The 23,917-nt window shown below is 48.7% G+C and overlaps 1 long non-coding RNA gene across 1 annotated transcript; it reads left to right on the top strand.

The window, feature by feature from the left end:
* Positions 1 to 7,984: 7,984 nt before the first annotated feature.
* Positions 7,985 to 23,425, top strand: LOC142907704 (uncharacterized). The gene is made up of 5 exons (XR_012931211.1): positions 7,985 to 8,138; positions 10,279 to 10,365; positions 15,830 to 15,991; positions 22,342 to 22,425; positions 22,703 to 23,425. It is a non-coding gene; the product is annotated as an uncharacterized LOC142907704 (long non-coding RNA).
* The last annotated feature ends 492 nt before the right edge of the window (positions 23,426 to 23,917 follow it).

Below are 23,917 nucleotides of genomic sequence, written 5' to 3'. Positions count from 1 at the left end.
CGGTGCCAGTCACGGTGTCTTTGACGAGAACATTTTCCTGGAGGGGTAGAATGAATTCAAACTCAGAGGTTACGCCGATATCATTCATCCAGCAGTGGATCAATGACATACCACGACACGCACTAAACAGGGGAACTAGATGAGGCATAGCGCTGTCGACTAGCGTCAGTCAAGTGCAATATTCGCTGTTTTCTGACAGCTGTCACTGGGTGGTGCCCCTTTCAAGTACGTCAAAATTGGAGATGTGAGTAGAGGCGTGTCATGTTCAAAGCACTCTCAGGCACCATCAAAGTAAAGGGGGTGGCTCTATTGACAACCGATTGCCGTTGCTCCAACAGGAGAGCTGCATGGAGCTCACAGCTGGATGAGTGCCCGTTAACGAGTTACAGACAAAAAGCCACTCACAAGAGAGTGCAAGGATTCCGTGATGGTTTCCACTGCAACTTTGTCTTTGGACGTTTTCAATTTGTAGAATGGAATTCGATAACGAGCAGTTGTCAGGCCAAAATGTACGTTCTTTTTGACTCCGTTTCGTGTCTCCCAGGGTTTGGGCCAACGCTGATCAATGTTGCCGGTTTTGTCTCTGGTGAGTCCCCAAGAGCGACACGACTCTACACTATAGTTTAATTCATACCAGATCATCTTCACCAGAGGTAGCATGACCCTGCCTCCTTCCAGTGAGAAGGGCAGAGCTAACGTATCAACCTTGTGACCAACATGGCCGGTTTTCTCTGTGGAACGAGTCCCCAATGAAGATACACCTCTGCACCAAAGTGAAAGCTGAACGCTGTGTCCACTCACTGGCTTGATGTCTGCGTGGACGATTTTCCTGGAATTTATGTAGCACAAGAACTTGAGGATGCCCCTAGTGTAGGTTTTCACCATCGCCATGTCCAACCGCCGGAGCGCCGCTTTTCTATTCACTTCATGAAGGCTCTCCCTGCGAGAGAGGCAGAAGCAGCAACAAAAACAGCATCAGTGCCATCCCCTACAATGCTGCACTGATTCTGATAACGATAATCATGTTAATCTTGTACGTTCATGTGCACGTTCATGACCAATATTAAGAGTTATAGTTCCGTGTGGGTTGAGGTCGTCAGTTTGTCAATAAACCAAATAAATTGGCATATATGCCAACTTGACAACTTTATTTCATTGGCTTTGTTGCCGGGTGGTGGAGGGTTATGTATTGGGAGAAGATAAAAACTCCACACAGAAAAGAAGCTCGGATTCTCGCCGAGAGACACAAGCATCACCACTGCTATCCAGCCACCCTGCTGATTGAGTGGAGGCGTGGCTTGGTAAAAGTGGCAGGGCTAATGGAGAAAAGAGAAGTGGCCTCCAATGCACCCATGACACATGGCAGCTCCACAGTATTGCAATGCATGGGTGGCGTGGGAATCTCAAAATTAACAGCTTGCCGCGGTGGCGAGATGACATCTCCCCCGCCTGGTATGGAGGAGGTCGTAGGATTGATCCCGACCGTGACGCCTGTACATTTGGAGTTTGCATGTTCTCCCCGTGGGCACGTGGATTTTTCTGTGGGTCCACTGGTTTTCCCCTCCACATTTAGAAACTACATGTTACTTTTTAAATTTCGATTTAAAGCTTTCGTGACTGCAGGGATTCATATTCTTGGTTCTTTCGGTAAAGTCACGTAGAAGGGAAACAATAAAATTATAAAAATAAAAAACAATCAAATTCCCACGACGTTTCGACTGCAACACAAGCAATCATCATCAGGTGTGAAAACCACAACAAGAAAATTTGAAAAAAGTGGCGGTTATTTTTAACGTCGTGAGAATTGTATTGTTTCATATTTCTATTATTTTATTGTTTCCCTTCTACGTGACTTTACCGAAAGAATCAAGAATATACATGTTACTTTGTTAAGTTTTTATTTGTGGCCAGGTCGCTTCTAAAAAATAACGAAAGTTTGTTAAGTTAGTTAACCACATTATTGACGGAGGCGGGGGGGCATGCAGTACATACTTCAACAGCTCCAGGACGATACAGTGGTGTCCTCTGAAATAAAATGTATTCAGGACTTTGATGATGTTGAAATCTTCATCACTGCCCTCGCCCTGAAGTTCCAGAGCTATCTGGAGTTCCATCTTCTGGAATGTTTCTTGCTTGGAGCTGCACAGAGGAAGTCCACAAATGAAGATCCTATATTTGCTTAAGGGATATCCAGAGCCAAATTCTAGCCAGAATAAATTAATTAAATATGAATTCACCAGGTCTAACAGCACCATGAGTTCCAGTAGTACACTCAACTATCATTGGTGAGGAGCTACCACAGAGGGAGCAGGAGCCGATGTAGGGCACCCGATAGGATTTGGAAGTGAAGAGCCATTCAAATCGGATTGGTCATTTGAGAAATATAAATGAAAAAGCATGTTAACACAACGGATCTTAGCTTCAATGTGGCTCTTCTATTAGGGCACACTTTTCGCACAACGCGGAATGTGCCCGTAATAACACGAACGCGTCCATTGCATAACGGAACGCTTTTCGATTTAAAACAAAACACACTTGTTAAAACGTGGAACATGCCTGTTAAAGCGCGGAACCCGCCCGTTATAACACTATTTGTGAGTAGTCAACAACGAACTACTTTCTTGAGCTGCAATGATACATTGCTCGCAATGATAAAGTAACATGGCCGCATACCCTCAGTTATTGGTCTCGTCATCTCAAGGTGTATGAGTGCATTGTATCTCGCCAAACATTATTATTACATTATTTATGGGGAAATTATTTTTGCTCAATACTTTTTGCTGAATGCGGAACTTTTCAGGAATGTATCTACAGCATTAAATGAGGAATTACCATAATGTGCAGGTAATCCTTCAGCAATGGGATGCTTTCCCCCAATATTAGTTTACACTGTGTGTGTATTTTAAGCTTTATGGAGTAAAAATCTGAGAACCCAGAAGGAACTGATGCAGAACAGGGGTATAACATGTAAACTCCATACAGGAGGGCACCCGAATCAGGAGTCGAACCCAGGCCCCCCTTCTCACTTTGATGCACAGGTGTCACCACCGCATCGCACGGCTGCCCGTGGCAACGGACTTAACAACATCGGCCTCGTGACGGGGCGGCTCTGAAGTCTTACCTCGATGGTGACACCAGGATCTTGATGGCCACCAGGGTGTTCCTTTTGTGATCAAGGCACTGGATCACCTGGCCTTGACCTCCTTCTCCAATCTTCTTCAGCACCTCATAGCGGTAGTGGAGGTGCTCATGCCGGAACTGCACAAAAGGTACAATCATTTAAAGTGAAAATAATTCCAATCACAAAGTTTAAGAAATGACGATGTTTATTCTTTGGGTCTTTCGGTAAAGTCACGTCGATAGGTTCAAAGAAAATAACAAAAAACAAAACAACAATCAAAGGGCTGCCAGGTGAAAATTAGCATGTTATTGAGAGATTAGCATGTTAATGAGAGATGAGCATGTTAATGAGTCATTAGTATGCTAATTAGAGATTAGCATGTTAATGAGAGATTAGCATGTTAATGAGTCATTAGTATGCTAATTAGAGAGTAGAATGTTAATGGAAGATCGCAGAGCCACAACCGAGGGGTCGGCGCGCGAAGTGGCTGTGTTCGTGTGAATCCTGTGAAAGCACAAGTTTGAAATGGGCATGAAGCACAACTAACATCGGAAGGTGGTAGGATGGGAACATCATAGCCAGTTATGACTTAAACTGGTTGATAACGTCCTTCTAATGATTGCACAGTTTGTACCCATCTTCTCGGTGGAAATTGTGTCTCTGTCTATATATATGAATGGCTTCATGAACAAAATCTTTGTTGATAGCCAGTAGGCTTGCAAAGTACCTTCGTCTTAGAGAAATACATTTCGTGTGAGCCCACCACGTTAAAACAATGATCAGCCACGGCTGAGGTATGGTCCTACCGTGTTTCAGATCCTAACGAGTTTCGGATCTGCCTTCTGTTCCCGAACATAAGGCAGATCTGAAATTGCCGGGTTGGCTGCCCACCACTTGCATTAATATTGGCTGCTGACATTTGGGCTACGCCCAATTCAAACCATTATAAACAGTTTGCCTTGGGAAGCTAACCCCCCTTTTCCTGAAGACGACCACTTGTGTTGCGATCGAAACGTCATAGTTTTTGTTTTTTGTTCTTTTCTTTGAACCTATATACGTGACTTTACCGAAAGACCCAAAGAATATGAATTCCTGCAGTCACGAAAGCTTTAATTCAAGATTTCAGTGAGAATGTAATTTTCAAAAGTATTCTCTGTAATTATTACGTTTTTTTTACCTGTCATTGTGGAATATTCTGATGTCTGCTGACTCAGTCACCCTTAAAAAAGAGCTTCTTAGCTCAATGGGCTTTACTCGGGATTAAAAATTCTGATTCTGAAGTGCATTGGTGTGTGTGTGTGTGTAATAGCCCTGGTTGGTACTTCAGGTGCAATAACAAGAAGCCACAAACCCCGCTACCGATGGGCCCTGTGACCGCCCCCACAGTTGGTGTTTTGTGGCAAGCCTCACCAGAATGTAATTTCGTTCGTAGTCGTCGTATCCACCATTGTTGAATCCCTCAGATTTGTTGTAGAGTGCAAAGTACCACACTTCCTGCATGGCTGCGAGTTCCAGCTTCTCACGGTTGGTCAAGTGAGGGCCAAAGAGAGCCATGATTTCTGCAGACATGAGAAGAACAACAACAGCTGTGTGATCCCAAATTTGAGCAATTTGTAGGAAAATATTTCAGGATTGGGATATTTTGGCCAATACCAGGTATGTCTGTATGTATGCTAAACTTCTTTTGCACCGTACGTTGGCCACCTGGATATCACCCATGCATCATGGTCGCTATGAAATCTCCACTGCATCATGGCCACTGTGACATCCACCATACAACATGGCCATCGTGATGTTACAGCATTCACCATGGCCCTCTGTGACGTCGCTCATTACCGTTCTTACCTTGCGGTGATTTGCTGCAGGCGGAGGCGGTGCCCTCTGGGGACAGCGCACTCCACGTGGTGCAAGATTCGCCCTTACTCCTCGCCTCTCCAGCTCGGCTCATCTACATGCACACAAAGACAAAGGTCCACCACGTAAGCTTTAGCAAGATGTTGGGGAAAGCGCAGGAGGCGAGCACTGAGCCAGGATCTCTGAGATCCTGGGCTCCACAATCAGGAGGGTCCTGCCAAGATGTTGTAAGTTCTCAGCGTTGGGATATTTGGCTGATATCTGATGTCACACCTGGATTTACAATGAGACACGTGTGGATTTAGAGGACACACGCAGGTGAATGGCATCCTTCAAACTGTTAAGAGAAGTGGGGCTGGGCCAGGAAATGCCACGGCCAGGAGGAACAACGATGGCCGATGATCAAGAACAATAACGGAGCTGCAGCCAAGTATCGGAGCACGTCTGAGAAGTCAGCAGAAAGATGGAGCGACAAAATCGGTGCTTGGTGGATTATTCCATCGCAGGATCATGAGGGGTGGTAGCAGGGTCTCAGGGAAGGAGGCCTTCATCCAGTAGTGGATAGATAAAAGTACTGTAGATTATTCACGTGTAGACAGGCAGGTACACAGGATCTCGGGGGAGATACTCTGATAGATGCACATACACTCAGGCAGGCAAGCAGATGCACACTCAGGTATATGGATAGGTGACAGGTAGCCACACGCAAAGTGGAGAGCACACGTCCATCCATACTTCACCACACGAGTGGAGGAGCCACACGTACCTCCATGGTGGCAACTTGCAGAGCAGGGTGCACAGAACTCGCAGCGTCTCTCGCACAGTCCGGGTCTCTGCATGCGGAGCAGGAGACGAAGGCGAGGATCACAAATAGTCGAGGGGGCGTGACGGTACCCAGATCTCAACACGAGGACTCACATCCTCACCATGAACCCACATCATCAACGCAGACTCACATCATCACCACTTACTCACAACACGAAACACAAAAATAACAACAACCGACATTCGCCACAAAGTAGCGGTAATGTCACCACGGCGCCTGTGCCGGGCCAGGTGCACTTTTAGGCCACGTCAAGTGCCGAAGGCTGTCAAGACGTCACGGGATAGACCCAGGTTCCAAAGGTTGGCTGAGATGACTGGTAGATACACCAGCTGTATCCCAAACTGTGCCAACTTGCTGAATTTTATCCGCCACTCGTTGTGAGCGTCACTCCTCTGCCCTCAGTTGTTGTTGGAGGGCGACTGCCTCCAACTGCCCAGTAGCATCCTTCACGAGCTTCCTCGTGAAGGATGCTATTTACACCGCTGATACCACTCTTCTGCAAGTCCACTCAGCTCCACATCCTCCCAGACAGCATCAGTGCATATTTTCGACAGCCCATGTCATGCCCGTTTAGCCACCTTTATGCGGCCAAAAAAACTGCTTGAATATTCGGGCTACAAGACCCAGCCAACGCAGCCTTGCCTGCCGGAGGAGCTTACTGGTGGGAAAGTGTCCAGATCTTTCAAGGATTTGTGAGCCCCTCACACAATCCAGCCTGTTTAAAGCCATGACGGATCGTAGGAACCACCACTAACACCACGAACAACACCACCACCAACAACACCAGCACCACCACCAACAAGAAAATTACCACCATCAACACCATCACCAAAAACATCACTAACACCACTAACAATACCAACACCACCCCCATCAACACCACCTACATCAACACCACCCCCATCAACACCAACAACACCACCATCAACAACACCACCACCAACTCGACTACCAACACCACCAACAGCACCACCAACAGCACCACCAACAACACCAATACGACCACTAAAACCACCAACACCACCACCATCAACACCACCAACACAACCACCAACAACACCCCAATCAACACCACCAACACCACGAACACCACCACGACCACCAAAACCACCAACAACACCACCACCAACACCACCACCATCAAAACCACCAACAACACCACCACCAACACCACCACCATCAACAACACCACCATCAACAACACCACCAATTCGAGTACCAACACCACCAACAGCACCACCAACAACACCACCACCATCAACACCGACACCACCATCAACAACACCACTATCAACAACACCACCACCAACTCGACTACCAACACCACCACCAACACCACCAGCAACACCACCACCATCAACACCAACAACACCACCATCAACAACACCACCACCAACTCGACTACCAACACCACCAACAGCACCACCAACAACACCACCACCACCAACACCACCACCATCAACACCAACACCATCAACACCACCAACAACACCACTAGCAACAAAGATAAAGATCCCCCTTATAGATGAAATAGACTGTTGGGGAAGTGCTAATAGCCAGCAGTACCTATGAAGGCCAGAACGGCACACGAGGGAATGGGTGGCCAACACAACGCCCGACCGCCTTTGTCTCCCTAGTGGCGACGTTTACACACCACACCAGGTACTCATTTGAGGCTGAGTCGACCTAGGGGAGGCCCAGGATCGGTTCACATAATCGTCACCGGTGTTGGCCTTGAGCGGAAATCCAACTCGGAGTCACCGGGTTCATAGCGCGGCGCGTTAACCACTACACACACACAGACTCACACACACAGACTCACACACACACACAGACTCACACACACAGACTCACACACACAGACTCACACACACACAGACTCACACACACACACAGACTCACACACACACACAGACTCACACCACCACACCGCTCCTCACCTTCGCCAGAGTCTCTCCCCGCCTCTCCAACGGACAAACTGCCAGGGGGAAGCGCGTGGCGCGAGACGAGGGGGCGGTACCATGTGACCACGCCCACCATGACGTAAACAGCCCTGAGCGCCTCCCCACACCGGAGCTCCTCCCCCCTTTGGCCACACCCCCTCACCCTACCCCTTTACCACCTTCGCCCCGCCCCTCTCCCCGCCCCTCCCCCCGCTGCTTCTTCCGCTGAGGCCGGGGCGAGTGGAGGCGGCGCTGTGCATTGTGGGTGGCGAGCGGCCGATTTGGATTCCCGCTCACGGCCACCGTCGGTGGCTCGCGAGCTTCTGAAGCGGCGGCTCGCTGGCTGGGCCACCTCTACGTCGACTCAGCCCGAAGAAGGCGAGAAGCTTGCACGGTGTGGACACAGCAGCAGTGGCGGTGGTGCGGGGGAGGGGGAGGCAGAGGAGGCGCCTGGCCCACAGCCGTCACGCGCTAGGCGCCTGCTGAGTTCACGGCCCTGCTGCTGATGATGAGGAGAGGCACTGCCAGATTGCGGCTGATGGGATGAGTTAAATTTAGTTTTTTTGTATCTCTGGAGGGACGGATTTGTTGTCGTGGCAGAAATGGTCTCCACTAGAGGCCGCGATGTGGAGTATTTGGTCTCCTCTTCCACGCTGGGCGTAGCCACACTTTACCCCTCCACACGCGGGCCGTGAGCTCACTGGACTTGCAATGCAGAGGTGCAGGTTCGAGTCCATTTCACACTCAGCCACTCACTCACTCAGCCACCCACTCACTCAGCCACTCACTCAGCCACCCACTCACTCAGCCACTCACTCACCCACCAATTCAGCCACTCACCCACCCACCCACAGAGGGATAAAGACCCTTCATGCAGTGGTTGTGTAGTATCTGCGTTAATATTTTTGTTGTTTGGTTATGGTGGTGGTTGCGATGGTTATGATGGTGGTTGTGGTGGTGGTTGAGGTTACAGTTGTGTTGTAGGTGGTTTTATTGATTGTTATGGTAATTGTGGCTCTGGTTGTGGTGCTTGTGGTGGTTTTGGTTGTGGTTATAATTGTGGTTGTGTAGGTTGTGGTTAAATGTGCGGTTGTGGTCTTTGTGGTTATATTTGTTATAATTGTGTAGGTGGTGGTTGTAATGGTCATAGTTGTGGTGTAGGTGGTTATGATGGTTGTTTTGGTAGTTGTATGTATTTTGAACTTCTATCGCACCTTACCCAGCCAACCGTGCTAATTGGAGGTGTGGTTTTAGTTGTGGTTATTTTATGGTTGTTTTGGTTATAGTTGTGGTGGTGATTGTGGTTGGTGCAGGTGCTGGGATGAAGGATGCGTTCTGGGTCCTCTGTCCATGCGGCTCCAACAGCGATGGCTCCAGCCTGCACTGCCGCCCCTGTGCTGCGTTGGTCACATGACCTTGCCTCCCAGCATACCTTGCAGTCGTCGTTGATTCTGGGCCATCTTTACCTCCTGCATCTCTAGAGGAGCTCTCGCTTCCTCCACGCACACTCCTCCTACCTCTGCTCTCTCTCCCCGTGTCTCCCTCCTCTCTCTCCCCTTGTCTCCATCCCCCTCTTATTTCTTGGTGGTCAAGGTTTAAGGGTCAGGAGTTTACTGGCTGCACTCTAACCTTTGACCTTGGCTGTCACTCGAGTGGATTTGTCGCACAGCAGTCAACCCATAGCATCAGGATCTGTCCCGTGACCTCTTGTGCCTAGCCTGGAACAGCAGTCAACCTGTGGCACCCGGATCTGTCCTGTGACCTCCTGCACCTAGCCTGGTACAGCAGTCAACCCATGGCACCTGGGTCTGTCCCCTGTCCTCCTGCATCTAGCATGGCACAGCAGTCAACCCATGGCACCTGGTTTGTTGTGATGACATTACCGCCACGTAGTGGCGAATGGCGGCCATTGTCGTTGTGAGTTGGTGGGCTTGTGTGTAAGTAATTGTGATGAGTGTGTGACTATCATGTCGTGTGTGTGAGTTGGATGGTAATGGTGTGTTTACGAGGGTGAGTGTGTGTGGGTCTGTGAGTTTCGTGGTGAGGATGTGAGTGATGGTATGTGGCAGTGTGAGTTTGATGGTGATTGTATCATGGTGAGTGCAAGCAATACTGTGAGTTTGACTTATTTGCCCCCCCTCCCTTTACCCACTACCCACTCTTCCTTCCTCTTCCTCTCTCCCTCCACTCTCCCCCACCCCCTCTACCTCCCTCTCTTTCCCTGCCTCTCTATCCCTCTCCTTTCTCCCGTAACTACCTTGCCTGTAATACAGGAGGTCGTGGGTTCGATCCCTACCCTCACACCTGCTAGATATTTTGAGTTTGCGTGTCTCTCCCTGTGGTCGCGTTCAGAGTGTTTGGTTTCTATAAATGTCGACGTGATGATAAGCCACTTCGTTGACTGATAATTTTTGGCCTTTTCTCTTCTGAAGAAGAGCTGTGTAGCTCGGTGGGCCTCACCGGGTAAAATATAAATAGTTTAGTTTCCTCTCTTCCTCCTCGCTTCCTCCCTCTCCACACCCCCTACCCCCCAGCACAACAACACGAAGCAGGAAGAGGAAGGTTTGTCTCCCAAGCCGAGCGCTTCCGGGTCCACCTTCAAGATCCTCCCTCTGCCCCGGGTGGGGGGGGGGGGAAGATCCCCTCACACAGGGTTACGGTGCCCCGCCCACATACACACAGGGTTACGGTACCCCACCCACATACACACAGGGTTACGGTACCCCCTACTCACATGCCAGGCTATGTGCACCACACAGAGACCCAAAGACTCGCACATAGATCCATAGACTCACACAGACCCATAGACTCGCACAGAGACCCAAAACTCACACATAGATCCATGGATTTACATAGACTCATTGACTCACACAGAAACCAATTAGCTCAAACGAAGACCCGTTGAAACATAGACAATATACTTACACAAAGACCCATAGACTCACACAGACTAATCCACTTACTCACCCACTCGTGCACCCACCCACTCAACGACTCACAGGCTTACTCGCTCACCCAATCTCTCACCTACTCACTCAGGCACTAACTCAAGAACTCTCTCACCCATTTACCCACCCACTTGCTCACCCACTCGTGCATCCACTCACAGAATCACTCATAAACTCACCCACTCACACGCTCCGAAACTGACTCACAAAATCATTACCCACTCACTCATGCCCTTACTCGCCCACTTACCCATGCGCGCACAGATTCGCCGACTTACTTACTCGCTCACAGACTCCCTCTCTGATAGACTCGCTCATAGACTCACTCGCTCACAGACTCAATCGCTCACAGACTCACTCAAAAGCTCTCACCCACTAACTTATTCAGAAACTCACTCAACCACCGACCCACTTACTTAAAAACTACCTCGCTCATCCGCACCCACTCACTGACCTACTTACTCATCCACTCGCTCAGCCACTCACTGACCAACTCACTCACAGACTCGCTCACTCATCCACTCACTCCGAAACTCATTCATCCACCCACTGACTCACTCGCAACCATTAACTCGCCCACTCAATAATTTCACCCATTCATTCATTCATCCAATTGCTCATCCACTCACTCAACCACCCACTCACTCATTCAACAACCCACTCACCCACTCACTTGGAGACTCTCTCTCACCCACTCACTCACTTGCTCGCCCAGTCTATCAGTCACTCATTCATGAACTCACTCACCTACTCACCCACACAATCGATCAACAGCTCACATACTCAATCACGCACCCACACACTCACTCACCCACTTACCTATCCACTCCTCCACTCATTCAAGCACCCATTCCCTTAATCACGAACTCAGAATATCAATCACCCACTCACCCTCCCAATAATTTCATCACTTACTCACTCACTCCATCAGTCACTCACCCACTCACTCATCCACTCAATCAGTAACCTGCTTATTCATTTACTCACACACTCACAAACTCGCTCATGTACTTGCTCAATTAGTCACTCACTCACTCACCCATATTTTCCCATTTATTCCTTCCGTCACTTCCTCATTCAGCAACTTCGCCAATGATTAACTTATTCATTCACGTATCCACTCACTTACCTGCTCACCCATCCACCCAATCACTCAGAAACTCACTCACCCACTCAATTAGCCACTCACTGACCCACTCACTAACTCACTCAGAAATGCACTCACCCACCCACTCATTTATCAAATCATCCACTCTCTCACCTACTCACCCACTCACACACAAATGTACACACTCACTAACTCACTCCCTAACCTACTCACTCACCTACTCACTCACCTACTCACTCATCCACTCGCTCAACCGCTCACTCACAGATGCACTCACTCACAGACTCTCTCATCCACCAATTCTCACTTGGTCACCCACTCATCTACTCAATAATTCACCCACCCACAAACGCACACACAAAAACACCCACAAACAGAAAGAACCACGGAACAATGATAAAGATCCCCCGTATAGCCATAACAGACCGTTGGGGCAAATGCTGTTAGCAAGCACCTATGAAAGCCAGCATGGAACACGAGGGGGTGGGTGGCCAGCACCACGCACGGCCATCTTCGTCTCCCTAGTGGTGAGGTGTGTGCACATCTCCACTAGGGAGACGAAGTTGGCTGTAGGTCAACACAGCCTCAAATGAGTGCCTGGTGGGGTGCACACACCTCACCAGACACTCATTTGAGGCTGTGTTGACCTACGGGATGCCTGGTTCAGATAATCGTCACCAGTGTTGACCATTAGAGGGAATCAAACCTGGGTCGCCAAGTTCGTAGCGCAACACACTAACCGCTATACTACACACTCACTCTCACAAGCTCACTCTCTCTCACAAACTCACTCTCTCTCACAAACTCACTCACTCCCACATGCTCACTCACACTCACAAACTCACTCACTCTCACAAGCTCACTCACACTCACCAACTCACTCTCTCTCACAAACTCACTCACTCTCACAAACTCACTCACTCTCACAAGCTCACTCACTCCCAAAAGCTCACTCACTGTCACAAACTCACTCACTGTCACAAACTCACTCACTCGCTCTCACAAACTCACTCACTCTCACAAGCTCATTTACTCTCACAAGCTCACTTACTCTCACAAACTCACTCTCTCTCACAAACTCACTCACTCCCACATGCTCACTCACACTCACAAACTCACTCACTCTCACAAGCTCACTCACACTCACCAATTCACTCTCTCTCACAAACTCACTCACCCTCACAAACTCACTCACTCTCACAAACTCACTCACTCTCACAAGCTCACTCACTCCCAAAAGCTCACTCACTGTCACAAACTCACTCACTGTCACAAACTCACTCACTCGCTCTCACAAACTCACTCACTCTCACAAGCTCACTTACTCTCACAAGCTCACTTACTCTCATAAGCTCACTCACTCTCACAAGCTCACTCTCTCTCACAAACTCGCTCACTCTCATAGTCTCCCTCACTCTCACAAGCTGACACACTCTCACAAACTCACTCCCACATGCTCACTCACACTCACAAGCTCACTCACTCTCACAAACTCACTCTCACAAACTCACTCACTCCCACATGCTCACTCACACTCACAAACTCCCTCACTCTCACAAGCTCACTCGCTCTCACAAACTCACTCGCTCTCACAAACTCACTCTCACAACCTCACTCACTCTCACAAACTCACTCACTCTCACAAGCTCACTCACACCCACAAGCTCACTCACTCTCACAAACTCACCCTCACACAAATTTACTCTGACTCACTCGCTCTCACACAAAGTCAAATACATTCCCCGTTTGAGATTCCCTTTTAGCCTGAAGAGACTGTTGGGGAATGTGCTGTTAGCGAGCACCTATGAAGACTGAATCAGCACACTCGGGAGTGGGTGGCTTTAGAGTTCAGTGTTACTCACTGGGGCTTCCATAGAGTTCGGTGTTAATCATTGGGTCTCCCATAAAGTTCAGTGTTAATCACTGGGGCTTCCATAGAGTTCAGTGTTGCTCATTGGGTCTCCAATAGGATGAAGTGTTAATCACTGGGTCTCCCATAGGGTTCAGTGTTACTCACTGGGTCTCCCATAGGGTTCAGTGTTAATTACTGGGTCTCCCATAAGGTTCAGTATTAATCACTGGGTCTACCATAGGGTTGAGTGTTACTCACTGGGTCTCCCATAGGGTTCAGTATTAATCACTGAGTCTCCCATAGGGTTGAGTGTTACTCACTGGGTCTCCCATAGGGTTCAGTGTTAATCACTGGGTCTCCCATAGGGTTCAGTATTAATCACTGGGTCTCCCATAGGTTTCGGTATTAATCACTGGGTCTCCCATAGGGTTCAGTGTTAATCACTGGGGCTCCCATAGGGTTCGTGGTGTTAATCACTAGGGCTCACATAGGGTTCAGTGTTAAACATTGGGTCTCCCATAGGGTTCGTGTTAATCATTGGGTCTCCCTTAAAGTTCAGTGTTAATCACTGAGAGTTGCATAGAGTTCAGTGTTACTCATTGGGGCTCCAATAGGGATAAGTGTTAATCACTGGATCTCCCATAGGGTTCAGTGTTGCTCACTGGGTCACCCATAGGATTGAGTGTTAATCAATGGGTCTCCCATAGAGTTCAGTGTTACTCACTGGGGCTCCCATAGGATTCAGTGTTACTCACTGGGAATCCAATAGGATTCGTGTGTTAATCACTGGGTATCTAAAATAATTCAGTGTTACTCACTGGGTCTCCCATAGGGTTGAGTGTTAATCACGGGGTCTCCAATAGGGTTCAATGTTAATCACTGGGTCTCCCATAGGGTTCAGTATTAATCACTGGGGCTCCCATAGGATTCACTGTTAATCACTGGGGCTCCCATAGGATTCAGTGTTACTCACTTTGTCTCCCATAGGGTTTAGTGTTAGTCACTGGGTCTCCCATAGGGTTCAGTATTAATCACTGGGTCTCCCATAGGGTTGAGTGTTAATCACTGGATCTCCCATAGGGTTCATTGTTAATCACTGGGGCTCCCATAGGGTTCAGTGTTAATCACTGGGGCTCACATAGGGTTCAGTGTTAATCATTGGGTCTCCCATAGGGTTCGTGTTAATCACAGACCCATAGATTCCTAAAACCCTAACCCTATAAACACCTAAGCCTCTATACCCCTAACCCTATAAACCTCTAATCCTCTAAACCCCTATACTCTGAAAACCATAACCCTCTAATCCCCTTCACCCTTCACACCCTAACTTTCTAAGCCCCTTAACCCTTAAAACCCTCACCCTCTAAACTCCTCACCATCTAAACCCCTATGCCTCTAAATCCAACCCCCTAACCCTTTGAACCCCTAACGTTCTAAACCCTTAAAAAACAAATTCTCTAAACCGCTAACGCTCTAAACCTCTTTACCTTTAAAACCCTAACCCTCTAAACCCCTCACCCTCTAACCCCCTAACCCTCTGAACCCAAACCCCTAACTCTTTGAGCCCCTAACTTTCTAAACCCCTAACTTTCTAAACCCTTAAAAACCAAACCCTCTAAAACCCTGACCCTCTAAACCCATATCTTTCTAAAGCGTAAACTTCAGAACCCTTAACCTTGTGAACCTCGAAACCTTAACATTCTACAACCCTAAATCCCTAACCTAAGTCCCAACCCATCTAAACCCCAACCCTCTCAACATCTAACTAACCCCAAACCCTCAACACCTAACCCTCTAATCCCCTCACCCTTTAAACCCCTATACCCCTACAACCCAAACCCTAAACACCCCCTAACCCTCAAACCCTTATACCACTAAACCCGTAACCCTCTAAACCCCCAACTCTCCAATCCCATAATAAACGCTTTTTTATGCGGTAAGATCGTGTAAATATAAATGTCTTAAAACCCGTCACCACCCGACACGGCCAATTAATAAAGTTTGTCACGTGAACAAAAGTGCCAATTAGTTTCTACTTTGGCACATCGGTGTGTTGGAGACTAACCCAAATAAACCTTTATTATGCAAAACGCCTCAACCCCATAACTCCCCCTGCGCCACCCCCCATGTCCCCCTCACCCCCCACACCCCCCTCGCCCCCTCGCCTTCCCCCGCAGCTACTTCCGCTGAGGCCGGGGCGAGTGGAGGCGGCGCTGTGGATTGTGGGTGGCGAGAGGCTGATTTGGAATCCCTCTCACGGTCACCGTCGGTGGCTCACGAGCTTCTGAAGTGGCGGCTCGCTGGCTGGGCCTCCTCTACATCGACTCAGCCAGAAGAAGGTGTGAACCAAGCGTGGTGTGGACACATCAGCAGTGGCGGTGGTGGGGGGGGGGAGACAAAGGAGGCATCTGGCCCACAGGTGCCTCCTTTGTTTCACTCCCCCCGTGTCTCCCTCTTTCTCCCCGTGTCTCCCTCCTCTCTCTCCCCGTGTCTCCCTCCCCTCTCTCCCCGTGTCTCCCTCCTCTCTCTCCCCGTGTCTCCCTCCTCTCTGTCCCCGTGTCTCTCTCCTCTCTCTCCCCGTGTCTCCCTCCTCTCTCTCCCCGTGTCTCCCTCCTCTATCTCCCCATGTCTCCCTCCTCTCTCTCCCCGTGTCTCCCTCCCTCCTCTCTCTCCCCATGTCTCCATGTCCCCTTCTCTCTAGGTGGTGCAGGTTCAGGAGTTTACTGGCTGTACTCCGACCTTTGGCCTTGGCTGTCGCCCAAGTGGGATTGTCACACAGCAGTCAACCCATAGCATCAGTATCTGTCCCATGACCTCCTCTTGCACCTAGCCTGGCACAGCAGTCAACCCATGGCACCTGGCTCTGTTCCGTGACCTCCTCCTGCACCTAGCCTGGCACAGCAATCATCCCATGGCACCTGGGTTGTTGTGATGACATCACCGTCATGTAGTGGCGAATTACGGCTGTTGTCATTGTGAGTTTGTAGGCTTGTGAGTAATGGTGCATGTGTGACTTTCATGACGTGTGTTAGAGTAGGATGGTAGGGGTGTGTTTTTGAGGGTGAGTGTGTGAGTGTGTGAGTATCATGGTGAGTGTGAGGGTATGTGAGTATCATGGTGAGTGTGTAGGTGTGTGAGTATCATGGTGAGTGACCTGGTCAAGGCCTATGATACCATCAGTAGGCCTGGGCTCTGGGTCGTTCTTCATGCTTTTGGAGTACCTGACCCTCTGCTCACGATTATTAAGGACCTTCATAATGGTGAGCGGGCCCGGGTAAAACTACGTGGCCGGGAGTCAGAGCCATTCCCTGTACACCTTGGGGTGCGACAGGGATGTCCTCTGGCTCCCACATTATTTAACATCTATTTTGACCACGTAGTTCGTGAAGCCTTCAATAGCTTTACCGGGGGAATCTCCATATGGTACAGATATAATGGGAGGCTGATCGATGCCCGGTTGCGGTCAAGGGATGGCTCCCTATTGCTCAACTACGTTATGTATGCTGATGATTTGGTAATAGCTGCTCAGTCAGAGGAGGAGTTGGAGACGCTGCTGCTGAGACTGGAGCGTGCCACTAAGAGGTGGGGCCTTACCATCAGCCCCACCAAAACTAAGCACCTGCCTGGGTATTTTGTACCATCGGACACTCCACCCCCACAACTCATGATCGGTGATGGGGCAGTTGTGGAGAGAGTGGAGAGTTTCCCATACCTGGGCAGTGTGCTTATGACTGGCTCCAGTTTAACAGCAGAGGTCTCACTCCGAATCAGTCGAGCGGCAATATCTTTTCATCGGTTGTGTAACGCTGTGTGGAAGCTACCTGGTCTGTCGCTCCGCACTAAGCTTCAGGTCTTCTCGGCCACGGTCATTCCCTCCCTTCTCTACGCTTGCGAAACGTGGACCCCCCTAATGGAACATCTTCGCCGGTTAGAAACATTTAGGCTGGCCTGCCTACGATCCATCCTGGGTTTAACCAGACTGGATTGTGTGAGGAGCTCACAAATCCTTGAAAGATCTGGGCAAGGTCCCATCGGTGAGCTCCTCCGGCGGGCAAGGCTGCGATGGCTGGGTCATGTAGCCCGCATGCCCAGCCACCGCATGCCGAAACAGCTTTTGTTCGGCCGGATTGAGGGGGCAAAGGGGGCGCGGCACGGGCTAGAGAAGAGATGGAGTGATGTGGTACAGGAGGACGTGGAGCTGAGTGGACTTGCCGATGACTGGTAGCAGCGGTGTCAAGATCGGCCTCTGTGGAGGAGGCTCGTGAAGGATGCTACTGGGCAGTTGGAGGTAGTCGCCCTCCAACAACAACGGAGGGCGGAGAAGCGACGCTCACAACAACGAGCGGAGCGCCGGGTGGCTAAAGCACAGCAGGTTGGCACAGTTGGGGGCACAGGTGGTGCATCAGCCAGTCATCTCAGTCAGTCGACCCGTGGCACCTGGGTCTGCCCCGTGATCTCCTGCCAGCGGGCGTTCGACACTTCACGTGGCCTCAGGGTGCACATAGCCTGGCACAAGCGTCGTGGTGACGTCACCGCCACTTAGTGGCGAATGGCGGTTGTTGTTGTGTGGGTGTGTAAGTATCATGGTGAGTGGCTGGCAATGTTGATGGGTGGTGATGATGATGCAAGCCTTTTGCTAGAGAATGGCACACTGAAACTAATATCACGTAGCTATTTCTGAGTACCCTTCAAGTGCTGTCTGGTCCACATCGTAAAGGGCAGGACTTTCCCACCTGTTCTTTATTTAAGAGCAACGTTGGTCACAACAATGTTGTTACTTCTTACAGCTGGAATTTATCCTAAGTACATGGAGAACCACATTGCAGCCATGTGATAGTTTATGTTGTGCAGTGAATGATGACCGGGCTGAGACCATTAACTCGCTAGACTTGAGAATATGCTTTGATCACAGGCTGCTGCCTGGATTCAAACCCAGGTACACCGTGGTGCCAATTCAGTGCTTTGACCACTAGGTCCATGGGCCGCCTCTAAACATCCCCCACGTTAAAGACATAAGCAGCAACCTGTTTAGTGAGCAGCAGCATTCTTTGAATATTTTGCCAAAGCAATTGGGATTGTGGAGCGTGGCACAGTCCTGCATTTGCTTTCTCTTTAATCCACCAAACGCAACTTGCCGCTCGATTGTTGTGCACCCATTTTCACTGGTTGGTGCACAGAGGCAGGTGGATTTAAGATACTCAATCATTTGTTTCAACTGCTGTGGCAGATGGTGGAGCAGAGGGGCAGTGGAGCGGTGGGGCAGTGTAGCAGTTTGGCAGAGGAGGGGCGGATTTGTCGGGAAGAAGGCGAATCACCTGAATATGTTTTCCCACCACCGCTTGTATGTGCTCTGAAGAAGAACCATTTCGTAAAACGTCTCTTATTATCTATTTGTCCTTGTACCGCCGCAAACATAGCCGGGATACCGCACACACGAGCCAAGGCACATTTAACCAACCCAGGCAGCACTCGCAAGAAATGCAACTTTACGTTGTGTCCTCATGGGTTGATTTCACAGAGTTTATAGTCACAACAATAACAACAATGATATTGATCCTAATTCTTAACAGGGTGGCCTTGAGACTTGGCACGTGCAGGTTTTGTTCATTGTCTGCACCAGACCCCTCCAGCTCTCTCACACTGGGTCAGCTGCCCCTTCCACGTCCTGGAAACCATGGCAAGGTCATCCCATGAGGACTGCCCCTAATGAAAACCAGCATGGAAGGGGCCCAGTGTGGGGCCGGCTATGCTTATGGCATAGTCCCGTGTGTATGTGTGATGTGAGGTGTCCTGATAGCAGTCCTTCTCCCCTGTAGTCCTGACATCTTCTGCTCAGCTTCATTCCCCAGCTGTGGTCCCAGTGGCACAGTCTCTCTGGGGAACCGTGCGGTGTGTGTGTGGCGTGTGTCACGGGGTGGGTGGGTCGTATGGTGATAGCGGTCATTGTTGGCACCGATCCACGACCACCGCCACCACGCCTACTCCTCCATCTCCTCCTCCTTTGTCTCATCCTCCTCCACCTCCTCTTCATCCCTCACCACCATCTTCTCCCCCTTCTCTGTTTTCTCCGTTCTCTCCTCCTCATCCTCCTCATCCTCCTTGTCCTCGGGAGGTGGTAGAGGTGGTGGTGGAAGCAGCGGTGGTGGCGGAGGTGGTGGAGGTGATAGCGGTGGAGGTGATAGCGGTGGTAGCCGTGGTGACGGTGGTGTTTGCCATGGTGGTGGCTGTGATGGCGGTGGCGGTGGTGGCGGAGGTGGCAGTGGTGGTGGTGGCGGTAGTGTCAGTTGCAGTGGTAGCGGCAGAGGTGGTGGTTGCTGCGGTGGTGTTGGCGGTGGCGCCACCTCTGTCTTCTCCATCTTCTCTGCCTCCACCACCACCATTGTTTCCGCTTTGTCCGTCGTCTCCATCTCCTCCACCACGACCATCTGTTCATCCTTTGTTGTCTCCTTGCCTTCCGTCTCCGTATTGTCTTTATCCTCTCCCTCCGTGTTCTCCTCCATTGTCACCATCACAATCTCGTCCTCCTTTGCCTTCTCTTCCTCCGATTTCTCCTCCTCTGTCTCTACCTCATCCTCCATCATCTCCTCCACCTCTTCTTTCGACTCCTCCAGAACATCTGACTTCACTTCAAAGGCCTGGACAAGTGAGGAGGAGGGCTGCGCTGGCTCAGATCAGTGAAGAGACAAACACGACACCATTTCACCTTCCTGCTACGGCAGACATCGCCATCTCCCCATCCGTGGGTGGAATGTGTGGTGGATTCATTCGAGCTTAATATAAACAGCAGTAACGACATGGCCAGTGAGTGTGCTTGGTATTGGCGCTGCCATTCTCATGGGGCAAGGCTATCCTTGAGATAGGTGCAGCTGTGTCTCACACAGACTGTTGTAGTTTCACAGTAGTGGGTGGCGTTGCTGTGTAAATTTAGCTGATTCATTTTTTGTGATATTTTTATGTGTCATTCTCCCCTTGGACATAGTGGCCTAAGCATTTAAAATTACATCAGTGGAGATCCTGAACATCTGCTGTGACGGAATGGGTGTGTATCTTTGTGGTTAATGCAGCGGCAGTAATAGCCAGGGCGGGAAGCAAGATCTGAACTGTAAGCGGTGAGCGATGAGTGTGCGATCCTTTGGCTGCTTCAACCCATCCAAAGATTTCGATAAAATATCCGACAGTGATTTGAGGTCGACAAAGCCGCCTCCCTTGACGTCAAAGGCATCTCAGTGCAATGAGCGCAATGAGCCACTCACATCTCGCATCTCAACGCATTTGAAATTGGACACCCCTCCCAGTGGTAGCTGTCTCTGTGCATTCCAAGGCAACTTGGCAGCTGGCCTGGAAACAGTCGTAAGAAGTCTGCCAAAATATCACGGTGTCTACATAAGGGAGAACCCATGGGTACCCCCATGGGTTCTCCCTTATCACCAGTGATAGCCAATGTTTTCATGGAGAAATTTGAATCAGACGCCATCCAGACTTCCACCCTCAGACCTTCCCTGTGGAAGAGATATGTAGACGACACTTTCGTCATTTGGCCACATGGCCTCCCAGCTTTGAACCTCTTCCTACACCACATTAATTCCAGACGTCCCGCCATCAAATTCACCATGGAAGTGGAGAAAGATGGCAAGTTTCCGTTCTTGGATGTTCTGTTTGAGAGGAGACCTGATTGCTCATTGGGACATTCTGTCTACAGGAAACCTACTTGAAACCTGATTCCCACCACCACCCGACTCAAAAGAATTATCTCATCAAAACGTTATACCACAGGGCTCATTGTATTTCGGACCAACACCTCCTGGCCAGTGAATTAAAACACGTACATCTGGCCCTCAAGAGAAACGGATACTCTGACCATACCATCCGCCAAGCTGTTTCTCCCTCCATACAGAAACAACCACTTGATACTCAGGTCAAAACCATCACACTACCATATATAGCAGGCGTTACTAAAAAGATCTCCAAAATTCTAAACAAACACAAGATCCTGGTCCGGTTCAATACAGTACACAAAATCCGTGACCTGATCCCATCCGTGAAAGATGTCATTCTTGATTTACAGTACTCCGGGGTTTACAAATTGAGCTGCACTTGTGGTGATTGCTATATTGGGGAGACGAAACAACATGTCTCTGACCGAATTCGCGAGCACAAATCAGATTTGAAACACGGCAGAACGAATTCTGCTACGGCAGAACGAATTCTGCCGTAGCTGATAATTGTTTCAACGCTGTGGGTGATCACGATATAATTTTCTCCGATACCAAGGTCCTTTGCAAACCGACAGGTTATCATCAGAGATTTGTTCACGAGGCAATTCAGATTTACAAACACAGACACAATTTCAACCGAGAAGATGGTTTCAAATTAAGCAACCATTGGAAAGATGTTCTAAATCGAACCAAACATTAAACTAATTTCAATGGTACAGTATATTTATTTCAAATAGTGGCACTCCAAACTTCCAAGGTCGTGATTTTTGTTTTATTTTTTACCTACGTGACGTTACCTAATAGAACCAATGAGTATGGAGCCTTGCAGGCACGAAAGCTTCAAATCTAAATTTCAATGGTACAGTATATTTATTCTAGTAGTGGTATTCCAAACTCCCAGGGTGGTGTATTATCATCTTGTGCTAATTCCAAGCTTTGTCAGTGGTGCGTTTCATGCTAATTTTCTTTGTCAGGGCGTTTGCTGTTTGCCCCCTCACAGCTTAAAGGGAGGCGACCAGCGCTTGGCTTTCTTCACTCCAATGCTGTCCGCTGGACAGGTTGGTCCCTTCACCTGATGAAGGCCGTGATTTTTGTTGTTTTAATTTTTTACCTACGTGACTTTACCGAATAGAACCAAAGAGAATTGAGCAGCGCGCTAACCACTACACTACCACTAAGCTACCACTACACTACCACTACACTACCACTAAGCTACCACTACACTACCACTACACTACCACTACACTACCACTACCCTACCAGTACACTACACTACGCATGTCCATACGCACAGCAGTGTAATAGGATAACAGCGTTTTGTGATTATTTTCACAGGTTAAACATAAGAACACTGAAGGACTTCATGACGATGACAAAAATGCATGCCATTCTAATGCATTCTGCATTCAATTACTACTGATATTGAGAAATTTGGCCTCTTGTTCAGCTTGGCCTCAGGTTCAGTAAATAATATTGTTTATGTGCGTCAAGTCTTTTTCAAGTCCATACTTCCATTTATTTGCCTTTTGCCGCAACGTACTGGGTCAGATTATCCTGCGCATTTGTAAAATATCTCTCATAATCCCCCCTGGGGATGCAAATCTTCGGTTCTAGACGTCGCCTTTCATGAACGTTGCATTCACTTGTTGATTTCGTAAATTTACAATCCGCATATTAATCAGCGCTCCTAAGCTAATGTGGTCATTATACTTATGCCTATGTGTGCTGTATTGTTTTAGGAATGGCCCATTTTTGTTTTTCATTTTGTAGTGGTGTTTTGTGTTGAGTTCCGTCTCTTGAGTGTTTAAGTTTATTCTAGACTTCGTCACGTTAAGGTGGTGCTTTGTAGTCCTTTGTGGTCCTATTGACGAATAGCTTAAATCGAAAAGGACGTCAATTGGAAATGATTAATCGACTTTAAAGTGTTTGATTTGAGAATATTTTATAACTGTTGAATTCCTGAAAGTGAAATAATTTTCCTAGTTCCTTAACTGTTTGACCAAGCTAATTAATACAGATTTTGATGCGAGTTTTAACATTAAAATTCTTGCAGATGAATTAAGACCTGATTTGTTTTTAAAGATGACTGATCGTACATTATTGATACCATATTCTTCCTTAAAAAAAACACGGACGAGTAGACATGCACACGAGTGTGTATCCAAACACGACTATATATACAGCGGTGGGCATTCACTTACGAGTGTGCATATACAGGGGTGTACATACATACAGAGATACAATGCAGTGTACATGCACAGCAGTGTACACAGCAGTGTATGTACACAAGGATTGCGTTCCAATGCGAACACGACCGATTGTACCTACATACATATGCACACAAACGTGTACATACACAGACGAGTGCTCGTCTTGTGGTGTTTCCTATATTATGGTTTGTTATACATACACGCAGAAGTACATATATACACACGTGAGTGTACATACACAGCAGTGTACACACGCGCGAGTGTGCATGCACAGCAATATTATCGTTAATATTTTTTTGCAGATGAATACAAATCAGATTTTTTAAAGTTTTCTGATGGT

Source organism: Petromyzon marinus, chromosome 82 (assembly GCF_048934315.1).
Source record: "Petromyzon marinus isolate PM22_M1 ecotype Great Lakes invasive population chromosome 82, UKy_Petmar_22M1.pri1.0, whole genome shotgun sequence".
NCBI lineage: Eukaryota > Metazoa > Chordata > Hyperoartia > Petromyzontiformes > Petromyzontidae > Petromyzon > Petromyzon marinus.
This window is presented reverse-complemented; position numbering and strand designations above follow the sequence as displayed.